At 40.4% G+C, this 13,979-nt stretch overlaps 1 protein-coding gene across 1 annotated transcript in view; it reads left to right on the top strand.

Annotated features, from left to right (window-relative positions):
* crybg1a (crystallin beta-gamma domain containing 1a) overlaps nt 1-13,979 on the top strand; it is a 359,825-nt gene that overhangs the window by 115,912 nt on the left and 229,934 nt on the right. The window lies entirely within an intron of this gene.

Below are 13,979 nucleotides of genomic sequence, written 5' to 3'. Positions count from 1 at the left end.
TTTTGTAAAGTGTTTGGCTCAGTTGATTAGGTTGTCCTGTGGGACATCCTGAGACTTCGTGGAATCCCCCAGAGGTTGCTGGATATAATGGCTGGGTTGTACACTTTTACTGTGAGTACTGTGCAGAGTGGATGCAGAACCTCTGCGTTTTTCCCAGTTGATTCTGGGGTTCAACCGGGGTGTGTTCTTTCTCCTAATCTGTTCAGTGGTTGCATGGACTGGGTGTTGGGCAGAGTCATGGGGTCCAGCAGCTAGTGGGTATCTATTGATGAAGAAAGATTCACTGATATTGACTTTGCCAGCGATGCTATGATCTTCGCGGAGTCAATAGAGACTCTAATCGGGGCTCTTGAGAGACTGAGTGAGGAGTATAAATGTCTGGGCTTGCAAGTATTATGGATGTAGTGAGGAGTCAAGCAAAATGACACCTTTTATTGGCTAACTTTTGAGGCAACTCAGGCCCCTTCTTCAGGCAATGGATAAAAACCAAGATCCGGGCCTTTAATGACCCCTTGGGCATAACCATCAGCAGTGTGTCTATCTTCAGAGAGAATGACAACCGTTTTGAGAGGTTTACTTACCTCAGCAGCGACTTTCATGTCTCTGGTGACTCTTCCTATGAAGTTAGTAGACAGATTGGGAGAGCATGGGGGGTTATGAGGTCATTTGAAAGGGGTATGTGGCACTCTTGATATCTTTGCAGAAAAGACAGATGTATGTCCTTAGAGTCCTTGTGCTTCCTGTTTTGCTATATGGTTGTGAGACATAGATGCTATCCAGTGACCTAACACGAAGACTAGACTCGTTTGGTACTGTGTCTCAACCTCAGTCTGGCGGACCGCTGCGGCCATAGCCAGGACTTTGTGACGGTCGTGCCACTCCTTTAAAAGATTAATATGCAAAATTTGTACGGGTTTCCTCCGCCTGGGAATTCTGACTTTATAATTCACTGGGGACGCTCTTCTATCACTGCCGGCCACAGATAAATAAGATACAATGGTCAATAATGATGGCTTTCTTTCTTTCTTTCTTTCTTTCTTTCTTTCTTTCTTTCTTTCTTTCTTTCTTTCTTTCTTTCTTTCTTTCTTTCTTTCTTCAGAATTTTTAAATAAAAAGAACAATTCCCAAAATCCTTTTGTTGAAAGTGAACCCCTAACTACTAGTAATACGTGATCTTACCTTGAAACATCTCAATTCTATATTTTCAAAAAGCTATTGGTATGTGGAACTACTTACTTGTTACAATACTATGCATTTCAGAATGGTCAGGCATTTCTGGATTATTCCAATGTGCTCATGTAGGTAAGCAAAACAAGTGAGGCATTACTTTGAGATGTGATAGTGTTTTTAGGTGTGTGTACTGTGAAGCCTGGCTAAGTCTGACTGTGTTCTCTGCCACTCAAGTTTCATCTGTGTGGAGGGGAGCCCAGTCAGAATGAGGATTATAGTAGTTTAAAGCAGTATAGGAAAGGCGTTGGGTCATAAGATGCAATGATGGAAGTAGAGACTGGCATAGTTCTGCTAAAATAGATTGGCTGCTATCAATACAGGACAGTAGGAAGAACCAAATACTTCTGGGGTGAAAGACAGAATAATACTGGTGGGTGGAGCATTGGATAGTAGAGCAAGAAGCTACTGTTTTTAAGTGAATGGGTAGCCCAGTGCTTTTTAGAAGAATAGTGTCTCAGGACTGCAAGACCATCTTCTAAGTGGCTTTGGACCACAACTTCTGGAGGATAGTTTTGGTTTGGTTTTGGTGGACATACTTGGTAGATTTACCACAGAAGTAGCTCCTAGCTGAAACTTAAAAAATCCTTGTAGTCACCTACTCACTGAACTGGTAGCTGTGTGTTGAGTAGGACAAGGTGTCGACTCTTAGGTGGAAGAGAGGACCGGCATGAGAGAGAGAGAGAAATTTGAAGGTGAATTAAAGAAGGGCTAAATTACATTATTAGGTAAGATAATTTATATGAGGCCCTGCCAAACAGATAGTGATGTAAGCCTTGTGTTAACTAGACCCTGGTAGAATTTTTGTTTTGCCTGTTTATTTTCTTTATACTTGTATTATTTGCTTTCTCCTGTTTATATTCTTAGTACTAAAACATGTTTTTGAGATCTTTCACTGCTCAGCATTTCATTCTCGGTTCAGGTACATCTACAGAGAACCCCTTATCGTTTCAAACTTTGTACAACTGCTCCGTGTTACTGAGCCTCATTGTCAAGCCAGGCATCTTGCCTCACAAGAATTCCTTACAGTTAACAGGCTCAACAACAAACTGCTGAATCAGTATGCATAAATATCTGATAAATCATTAGCAGCTCTTTGATTGTAGTGTTAGTTACAATGCTATGTATGGTACAGGCAGGGTAGGGTGTCTGTCTATTGTCACTGTCTCTGTGCTTGTGGTATTACCTTGGGCAGAAAAACTTCATACTTTCCTTATGATTCAACACCGTGTTTCGTTTGCCTTGATCAGTCTTCCTTAGAAACGTAACAGTTTACTTAATAAGGTCAGAAGCTCGAAAGTGTGAAATTAATATATAAACTGTTCAAAAAAAATTAAAGAAACACTTTGAAAACACATCAGATCTCAATGTTAAAAAAATCATGCTGGACATCTATACTGATATGGACTGGGTAATGTGATAGGAACGAAAGGATGGCACATCATTTGATGGAAATGAAAATTACCTACAGAGGGCTGAATTCACAGACACCCCGAAAATCAAAGTGAAAAAATTATGCTTTGTATGGCCCCCAAGTGCTTGTATGCATGCCTGACAACATCGGGGCATGCTCCTAATGAGACGATGGATGGTGTCCTGGAGGATCTCCTCTCAGATCTGGACCAGGGTATCACTGAACTCCTGGACAGTCTGAGGTGCAACCTGGCAGCATCAGATGGACCGAAACATAATGTCCCAGAGGTGTTCTATTGGATTTAGGTCAGGTGAGCGTGGGGGCCAGTCAATGTTATCAATTCTGTCATCCTCCATGAAATGCCTGAATACTCTCACCACATGAGACCGGGCATTGTTGTGCACCAGGAGGAACCCAGGACCCACTGCACCAGCACAGAGTCAATGGGTCCAAGGATTTCATCCCGATACCTAATGGCAGTCAAGGTGCCGTTGTCTAGTCGGTAGACATCTGTGCGTCCCTCCATTGATATGCCTCCCCAGACCATCACTTTCCCACCACCAAACCGGTCATGTTGATTGATGTTACAGTTAGCATAACATTCTCTACGGCTTCTCCAGACCCTTTCACGTCTGTCACATGTGCTCAGGGTGAAGCTGCTCTCATCTGTGAAAACCACTGGACACCAGTGGTGGACCTGCCAATTGTGGTATTCTATGGCAAATGCCAATCGAGCTCCACTGTGCCGGGCAATGAGCACAGGGCCCACTAGAGGACGTTTGGCCCTCAGGCCACCCTCATGAAGTCTGTTTCTGATTGTTTAGTCAGAGACATTCACACCAGTGGCCTGCTGTAGGTCATTTTGAAGGGCTCTGGCAGTGCTCATCCTGTTCCTCCTTGCCCAAAGAAGCAGATACCGGTCCTGCTGATGGGTTAAGGACCTTCTACGGCCCTGTCCAGCTCTTCTAGAGTAACTGCTTGTCTCCTCCATGCCCTTGAGACTGTGCTGGGAGACACAGCTAACCTTCTGGCGATGGCACATATTGATGTTCCATCCTGGAGAAGTTGGACTACCTGTGCAACCTCTGTAGGGTCCAGGTATCGCCTCATGCTACCAGTAGTGACACTAACCTTACCCAAATGCAAAACTAGTGAAAAATCAGTCAGAAAAGATAAGGAGGGGAAAATGTCAGTAGCCTCGACCTGTTAAACCATTCTTGTTTTGGGGGTCATCTCATTGTTGCCCCTCTAGTGCACCTGTTGTTAATTTCATTAACACCAAAGCAGCTGAAACTGATTAACAACCCCCTCTGCTACTTAAGTGACCAGATCAATATCCCAGAATTTTCATTGAATTGATGCTATACTCTGATTAAAAAGTATTCCTTTAATTTTTTGAGCAGTATATATGCCATTTCATATAAAAAGATTCTGGTCGTAAGAAATGCTTTCCACTGGCCATGTCAATAGTTCTACCAATTGTACATTTACCAGGTGATATATATCAGGTTAAAAAGGTTTGTCTCTAATATTTGTAAATAAAGCAAAGTACTTATTATAGACAAACCTTTGGAAAAACAAAATACCTTTCCAGTTTCTAAAAACTTTTAAAATGAATTTTTGACCTTTTTAGATGACTTTTACATATTTTTTTCACCTGAATTTTAATTGCATATTCCTCGCTGGAAAGGAGATTAAATAATTTACACATTCAATTGAGCACTTTTGTTGGTGTTTTTTTACACTTTCTTGGTCTCTTTTTTCCCCAGAGACACTTACCCACTGGTTACATGGTCATTTTGGAAGCATCTAATGAGAATGCTACCAAACGGTATCTTATCTACGAAACAGGGGACGAAGGTATACATTGTGTAGTATAACAGTCTTAAACATGTGTAATTCAATTCAGTAATTTTTGTAACATTCCCACCACAGGAACTCTAGCCATTTGTAGTTCCAGGTAGGTCATTTCTAGTACTTTTTTTAGCTTCTACTCCAGGGTATGTACTTTTCTTTAAACCTAGAACTAATGTGGGTGGGGCACTGGCAATGAATTGTGTTAATTAGTTGATGATAATCACAGGCACCATTTCACAAATTTGTTAGTAGTTTGGACTTTGGAGAGTTATCGGTGAAGATGTAGGGGCACACTTCACACTTCATTACTCTTAAAAGCAGTCTTCTTGGTGCACCAGGCTATGCACCACATCAAAGCAATACTCTGCTCTGCTCTGTGAAGTCATGATTGGTTTGAAACAATAAGGGCTCTCCTGCGAAATCTGGAACCCCCAATCATGATGCACTTTTCACCACTTCACTCTTAATAGCCACTTCCCTGGTGCGCTGTCCTATGCCCTGCATCGAAGCAATAATCATTCGTTAACTCCTGAATATGCCGTAGCTGGCATCACATCACTCTTTTTTGCAGGTCACATATTTTGCATAAATTTTACAGTTTATGTTGTGTGGTGGGAATGCAACACACAAAAGTGGCCAGGGACTGCAAGTGTCCCAGGGTCTACATCATACAGGAAAACTATTGATAAATGGGTGAACTTTCTGGAGTCCTGGTTATTTGCTTTGAACAAATGATGAATGATTCATCTATGCTTAAACAGGCCTCAAGTTCAAGGTACAGCCTGCCAGAGAATGACCAGGAACAGACAGGAGAAAGAACAGATCTCCAGGGACCTGACACTGTCTAGCCAGGAGCGAAACGTGGAGTGAAACTGCAAGTGAATCAGTCTAGGAGAACTTGACGATTCCAAGAGGGTTCATTGGAACTGAGTTGACATCATGGACAGTAAGGCCATGCTAACACCCGCGAGTCAGTGGCACTGACTCCAACCAAGCTTGCTACTCTGCCTAAAGAGTGCAGAGAATACTGAAATGAATAGACCGAGCTGAAGGTAACGATCACCGCAATGATTATTGCAATAACTACTGCTCTCAGGGGGGACATAAAGGAGGCTAAGGAGTAATATAAAGAAGGTTACAAATGATATAAGGAAAGATATAAAGGACATAAACATGACAAACGAGAAGATGCTTCAGGTTATTAAAGACCAAGAGAAACATTTAAGTAATTGCTTTGAGGCAACCTTTAAAGTTATGCTACAAAAAACTTAAAGAAAAATACAGGAAAATGCGAGTAAGGCTGAGAATAAATTCAGAGGACTTGGTGCTCAGTTTGAAGACGCTAAGCAAATATTTATGACTCGTATTGCAATAGTTGAACAATTATTGATATCTGCTGCTAGTGAAAAAGCAATGGCTACAAAATCTGAATGCCATGTGCTTGGAGACAGACTAACTTTGCTAGAAGATGGATACATAAGAAATAATATCAAAATTGAAGGTCTCCCTGAAAACCGTGAAAGTCCAAACCCAGTGAAATTCATAGCTGAACTATTCTCTAAAATAATTGGAGAGGACTTTAAATCAGATACCAAGATATCATCAGCTTACTGCATAAGTGAATCGAATGCCTCAAAACCTAGAAGCCTTATTGCTCGTTTCAACAAATTACAATCCAAAGTAAATTTGATGTCATTTCCCAGAATGAAACATATTTGAAAACTGTATTTGTATTTTCCCTGATTCCTTACCGTCAACAACTGCTAAACATGTCGCATTTTACAGCATTAAACAGTGCTTACACAAAGCTGAAATCAGATATAGCCTCTTGTGTCCTGCTAAACTGAGAGTGGATATTCAAGGCAAGTTATACATTTTTAGTTCTTTGGATGAAGTAGAAAAAGAGCTAAGAAAATTGATCCCAACACTTTGAAATATGATTGTGAGTCACATCGTGTCCTGGTAAGGCAAAGAAGATTGTATATGCAATTTGGTCCATTCGCAATGAGACTTTTGCTGTAATTATACATGCCCTTCTCGGCTAATTTTACATTTTAATTACAATTACAATCGTAACCTTTTTTTTCCCCAAAGGGTATTGTTTAACATTGTACCCTTGTCTTATTGAATTAGGATTGTAGTATCATACGTTATCTGCTTTTCCATGGGTACTGTTTAACATCATTCCCTGGGTTTATTCTTTTGGGACTGTTTAAGATTATATTCTAGATTTATAGTATTAAAGCTGTATTGCCAATAGATATATGTACTTTAATCTTTCTACACAGCTGCTGGGGGGCTTGTTTTTTGGACGTGCTCTGTGTCTAGGCATGTCAGAGGACTGGGACTTAGTGAAGTGTGGTCTTGCCTCACTTGGGGAGGCAAAATGGGGGGGGGGGGGCTGGGGGTGGAGAGAGAGAGAGAGAGCAAGCTATTTCTAATCTATCCTTTTTACCCCCACAGTTGTAAGTGCCAACACAACAATAGATTTTATAGCCATAACTCCCCAGAAAATTGGAAATTAAGTTTAAATCTATTTTATGTAGTAATGTACTGCCATAATTTAAGACTATAAAATGTCAACAAAAGTTCAGAAGCAATGTCTGTATGACCAAACAGTGAACTTTGTGAGCTGGAATGTCAAAAGTTCAATCACGAATTAAAGAGGAAATGCAAAGATAGTATTTTTACAGGAGAATTACTTACTAAGCAAGGATCAGTTTCGGTTGCAAAGAGATGAGACTGGCCAAATATTGCTCTCCAGCTATACAAAGAAAACTAGAGGTGTCGGAATCTTAATACATAGAAGAATTTCATTTCTAGTATCAGATATAGTATCTGATCCTGAAGGGCAATACGTGAGCATGATGGGTAATTTATTTAATTGTAAAGCAATTTTGATACATATCTATGCACCCAATTTGGATGATAGAGACAATCCAAAACGTTGTTGCATTCATTCCTAATGTGAACACTCATATAATTATAATGGCTGGAGACTTTAATTGTGTTTTAAAGCCAGACCTGGCTAGGTCTTCAGCTACAGGGGCGGTAACATCTAACACTGCAGAAACAGTTTGTAATTGATCATATCTTATCAGACCCATGGAGATTTCTAAATCCAAACATAAGAGTATATTCTTCCTCCTCACTGTTACATCATTGTTACTCAAGAATTGATTATTTCTTTATAGATAACAATTTTTTGCCTACGATCATATCTTGCAAGTACAACACTATTGTTATCTCTGACCATGCCCCTCTGATTATGGAGCTGAAATCACTACTCCCCACATATTCATCACGCAGCTGGTATCTCAACCTGACGAGTACTGTAGAGAATTTATATCCAAGCAAACTGAGTTTGCATCCACAGAGTTCTCTGCAGGTATACTCTAGGAAACTCTGAAGACATTTTTAAGAGGACATATTATTTAATATCTCTCCAACAAAAATAAATCTGAAACCTAGAAGGCGGTAGAGTTAATAAGTGAAATTACCAGAATAGATCAAGAACATGGCAGGTCTCCAAATGATGCACTTTATAAGAATAGACAGGCTTTGCATTCAGAACTCAGCCTCTTGATCATATTGCATGTCACATTCTCATTTTCCTTTCCCTAGATGTAATATTCTAAAAAATAAACTTCATCTGAAGTTTAAACACGTTTTCCTAGTTCATACTTCAGCACCGTAGACATAACTCATTTCATTCCTGTCATTTTTCAAACAGAGGCTGGCGTCCATTTGTAATGTTAACAGCTGCTTAGTTAATTTGACAGTTTTGGAAGGAGTGGGGAAACACCTTCCCCAGTTCATTATTCCTGTATGTCTACAATCTGGTTTTCCATTTATTAAAATACATGTAAAATACATTCACATATAGTATATCTTATGGTAAGCACAAAAGTTTCACAGATAATTTGTGATTTCATAAAATGCTTGAGATTTGGTAGAAAGGACTCTACTAAATAAAAACAAGTAGCAAAATCATCTGCCTTTCTGATCATCTTGGTTACAAACTTTTCATAAATTTTTCCTTTGCAGTTTTTTTGCTTTCAAGAAATTTCAATTGTATATCTACACTAGCCGCCGCATAATCACGCTGCTTTTTTAATGATTTTTAAGCACAGGGAAAAAAATGAACATTTGAAAAATCCGTAATTTAATAAACCACCAAGAAAAGTAACATTGCAACAATGCACGCTACGAACCAACATACAATTGTCCATGATTGAAAACTGGAGGACCGCTGTCGCGCCTTCACCTTCCAGAGCGAGGGACGGGGCTGGACGGCGCTCAGGCGCGGAGGGCGGAACGGGGGGGAGAGGGGAAGGACGCCCATTCCTCCCCCTCCATTCCGGCCCCCCCCGCCATTCTAGTCTGCCGATTTCTTAGTCATCGTTCAGTACGCACTGCCTGCTCATGTGCCCGCCCCCAACTCCTCACCTGAGTCGCTTTCGTCTGTGTACAGTCCACATGCACCTGTAAGTCACGTTGATTGTTCATTTTCCAAACACCGCCTCAGTCGCTTTTGTCTCTGCTACAGTCCACATGCACCTCTGAGCCACGTTGACTTTTCATTGTTCTTTGCGGTTCCGGCTGCTTTTCTATATATAATCCACCAAGTCACCCGACCATAGTAGTAGTAGCAGGTGTGTGTACAAAGGGCAGGGACGTAATCAGTGCGAGCGTATGACCCGCACTTACTGGGAATTCCTCATTCGTGGGGAACAACTGCAAGCCCCGGTCTCCATCATGAATGGGGTTCAACGGCTTACCCACGTCTCTCAGCGCCGGGTAGACACACGTTGATCCATTCAGTGTAGCGCGCGTGCAGTACCAGACATCCAAGGGCATCACAGACCTGTTAATGCTCAATCTCACGTGGCTGAAAGCCACTTGTCCATCTAAGAAGTTGGACGCTGACCGCTCTTGGGTCGCGTAACTATTTAGCAGTTGGGAGTCTCGTTCGTTTTCTGAATTAACCAGACAAATCGCTCCACCAACTAAGAACGGCCATGCACCACCACCCACAGAAATGAGAAAGAGCTATCAATCTGTCAATCCTCTCCGTGTCCAGGCTGAGTGAGGTTTCCCGTGTTGAGTCCAATTAAGCGAAAGGCTCCACACCTGGGGCCTCATGTATAACGTCGTGCGTAGAACTCACACTATAACATGGCATAAGCACAAAAGCAGGAATCTGTGCGTACGCAAACTTTCACATTCTTCCACTACATAAATCCCGATCAGCGTGAAAAGTAACGCACGTGCACGCGCCTTCTGTCCCACCCCAACTCCTCCCAGAATTACGCCTCTTTGAATATGCAAATCGATATAAATAGCCTTCTGTGAAAAGACAATGGGAAAAGCACGGGGGAAAATATAAGAATTTCAGCAAATACCAAGTGGAGGAGAAGGTGGAAAAACGTACTATTTGTTTGTTTAAACAGTGGTATAATCAACAAAAGAAAGTTGATCGAGTAACAGAGTGTTGGAGAAACTCGAAAGCTCAAGTTCACAAAGTCGCACAGTGCCTGAAATAAAAAAGAAGTTGTCACATATCAAAGTCGGCGTGAAAAGGCGACTCGTAGCGGACCATCGGAGTGTCATATGAAAGCTTATTAGGGTACAGAGAAAAAAAAATAGGCACACAGTGGGAAAAAAGCACAAAATGTCAACTTTAATCTCGAAGTTTCCACTTTAATCACGTAGTTTATTTTGTCATTAAAGTAGAACATCATAAACTTCATCTTAAAATCGTTTTAATTTACTAGTTTCTCAAATCCCATCGTAACTGAAGTAGCACGTTAAATGCTTTGTTCTGTGTTTGATCTTCTATGTGCTCTATGTGTGTGAATCACTACGTGCTTCCGTTCTTTCTCTTTCTCCGACAGTACACAGAATCCATTACATTCGTGATATTACAGCTCTCTGAATAATTAAAATACTGAGATGTATACGTGATATCTTTTTCATTATGATAGGAATGAAAGCATATTATTAAACATGGGTTAGAACGCCGATTCTTCAAGACTTTTAAGGAACATTGAAATATCTTCGTAGTACGTGTTTAATTATTCTCTCCGTCTATCCTTCCAGTGTCGTGTCAGCACCAGCAATAATACAGCGCAAGGCAGGAGCTATCCGTGAACTAGCTAGCGCTGCGGCACCGTGTCCTCACATGTTTAATCATTAACAATACAGATTATTTAAATGAAGTTAAAGTTTTATCTGTATACTATAAGCAACATATTTTGCTGCATTTCATCTTAAAAATGATATCGTCATCATACGCGCTTTATAAAGTGGCACAGGTTGTGCAATATTATAACTGTAGTGCAAGTTTACAGTGAGGTAATTGTACTTATGAGTACAGACAGTTCTACAAGGAGCACTTGATTGAGTGCGTTTTATAGTTCTTGGGATGACACTGTTTCTGAAACGTGAGGTCCGTACATAAATGGCTTGAATGCGTTTTGCCGTGGCTGAGGCAGCGTGTGCATGAAACTGTATACCGATAATTCTCTTTCCGATCAGCTGCTGCTGTGATTCCCCACTCAGATACAGTGATATAAATACTCCGAGTGGTGCAGTGAGAGTAATATGGAAAAAGATGATCCGCTGTGGCAACCCTTAACGGGAGCAGCTGAAAGAAGAAGAAGATGTGAGAGTAACAACGCTAAAGCAGTTATGGTATTTGGAATACTATGGCTATTCCCTGGACCATTATATTTCTACAGGTTAATTACAATCAGATGCATTACACTAATAAACAATATGCAGTTAATTTCAGTGTATTTATAAAACCGAGTCAGGAATGTGGGTCTAAGAAAGAAAGGGTAACCACACAGGAACAGTAGCACTGCTTTGACGCTGGGTGGCGCCAGTCTGCAAAACCGAGCGGAGAAATTGCGTACGCCAGGGTATGAGGTACCATGGAAATGTGCGTGGCTTTACGCCAAGTTTAGGTTTTATACATCGCGATTTGAGTGTGGAAACGTTCATACGCAACATTTCTGTGCATACGCACTGTTTATACATGAGGCCCCTGGTGGTGCCCTTCCGTCAATTCCTTTAAGTTTCAGCTTTGCAACCATACTCACCCCCAGAACCCAAAGACTTTGGTTACCCGGTTGGCCGCCCGGCGGTTCATGGGAATGACACCACCGGATCGTCTGTCGGCATCGTTTATGGTCGGAACTACGACAGTATGTGACCGTCTTCGAACCTCCGACTTTCGTTCTTGGTTAATGAAAACATTCTTGGCAAATGCTTTCCCTCTCGCTTGAATTGTTATCGGGCGTGGCTCTGTCGTGCGTGTGCCATGGTCGGCTGCTTCGTGAATTGTTGGTGGGCGTGGCTCTGTGAGTTGTCATCATATCCTATGGTCTTAGCATTGGTGGGTGGGTCTCTGTGAGTTGGCGGGCGTGGCTATGCCGTGCATATCCCATGGTTGTCTTGCTTGTTCTGTCGACTTAGTGAATTATATATATAGATCATACCCAGTTCAATAATTGTGTTATAGAACCTTTTCCCTCTTCCTCGGCATTATCTGTGATCTGTGATCATGAAAGGATTCTTCTTACATATTCCTGTTTTTGAGACTGCTTTTTTCATTACAGAGTTGCCAGTTGGCAATCTTGAAAGCATCATGCAGGTGACTGGATCCATTCATCACAAAGTACACTTACATACAGTGTATGAATTTAGGGTTGCTGATTAAAATACCACACAATGTGGGGACTTGGGAGGATTCATGAAACAGCAAGAACATTCAGATTATACATAGGTAGTGACCAAACATGGGAAGATATCCATGTCTCTGAAGCATTGTAGTCATAGAGTTAATCATTGTATCCCATGCTGCCTGATGTAGTCTTAGTTATATTCTTTTTTTTCTTTTTTTAAAAACATTCTATTGAATTTATTAAAAGCAAGTAACATTCCATACAAGCAAGTCAAACTTGACAAACATAAGTTCAAATCAAACTCTACCCATTATAAAGAGAGCTAGACCAACAGAGTAAAACGTTTAAGAGTAGTGAGAATTTGATTTTTTCCAATTTCAAATAGTATATAACATCAGTTGCCCACTGACTTAAAAGAAGTGGGTTAAGATTCTTCCAGTTAAGCAAGATAAGTCTATGTGCCTATAGTGAAGTAAAGGCAATTAATTTGTTTGTTCTTCTCCACTTTACGCCCATTTGGGAGTACACCAAACACAACTGTTAATGGATTAGGAGAGATTGTGAAACCAAGACTGTCTGAAAGGCATTTAAAGGTTTTGGTCCAGAATGATGTTCATTTGGTGCATGCCTAAAACATATGGCCCAATGAGGCTGGACAATTTTAAATGAGACAGATGTGCTCGATAAAAAGATTTTAAGTTGAATAATTGTATGCTTTGCGCATATGGAGCTAGAGTAAATTCCGTGCATGGCTGCCTTCCACAACTTTTCTGAAATGTTGAGTAAGAGATCCTTTTCCCACTGTTCTCTGGGATCTCTGAAAGTAAGGGACTTTAAAATGTTTTTATATATTACAGAAATGCTGTCTGAGTCCTCAAGACTGATCAATATTTTTTCCGGAATAGAGGTAGGTGGGAGGTGAGGAAACTTGGGCAGATTTTGTTTAGCAAGGTTTTTAATCTGAAGGTAGTGAAAGAATTGTGTTGATGGAAACATTAAATTTGGAGTGTAATTGTTTGTAAGATGCAAAGACATTATCTATGTACAAATCCCTGATTAAATTTCCCGTATGTTTTCCAAACATTAAAAATTGCTTACGTTGGAGAGGGTGAAAAAAGGTGGTTATCATGCAGAGGTGCCATAGATAAAAGCTTTATTGTCTTGAAGTACTTCCTACATTGGTTCCATATTCTGAGTAAATTGAGCACAATTGGGTTCTTAGTATATTGGTGATTACTCATATTTACTGGGGTACAAAACAAGAAATATAAAGAGGTACTACAGGATTTAATTTCTATTGTGGACCAAGCCTGTGTGTGTTCATCTATTTGTGCCAATGTCCAGGTTTTTATAGCTTGCATATTTGCCACCCAGTAATAAAATTGAAAGTTAGGTAGAGCCATGCCGCCTTCTGCCTTAAGTCTTTGTAGGGTCGCCCTTTGGATGTGTGGATGTTTTCAATTCCAAATAAATGAGGTTATGATTGAATCTAACTTCTTAAAAAATGATTTGTTACTGTATATTGTAATGTATACGCTTTGAAATAGAAAATGAAGCTTAGGAAAGATATTCATCTTGACAGTGTTAATTCTTCCAACTAAAGTGAGATGAAGGGTGCAAGTGCTGCTTAAGTTTTTTCCTTGCAGACAGCAAAATTTAGTTGATAAAGAGCTTTATAAGCTTTTTAAACTTGTGATGTTTACCCCTAGGCATTTAAACTGATCAGCGATGATAAAAGGGAAGGTGTCTAATCTAATATTGTGTGTTAGAGATATATATTTTTTATTATT

The sequence above is a fragment of the Erpetoichthys calabaricus genome, chromosome 3 (genome assembly GCF_900747795.2).
Source record: "Erpetoichthys calabaricus chromosome 3, fErpCal1.3, whole genome shotgun sequence".
Lineage (NCBI taxonomy): Eukaryota > Metazoa > Chordata > Cladistia > Polypteriformes > Polypteridae > Erpetoichthys > Erpetoichthys calabaricus.
The sequence above is the reverse complement of the archived record's forward strand: the minus strand, read 5'-3'. Positions and strand labels throughout refer to the sequence as shown.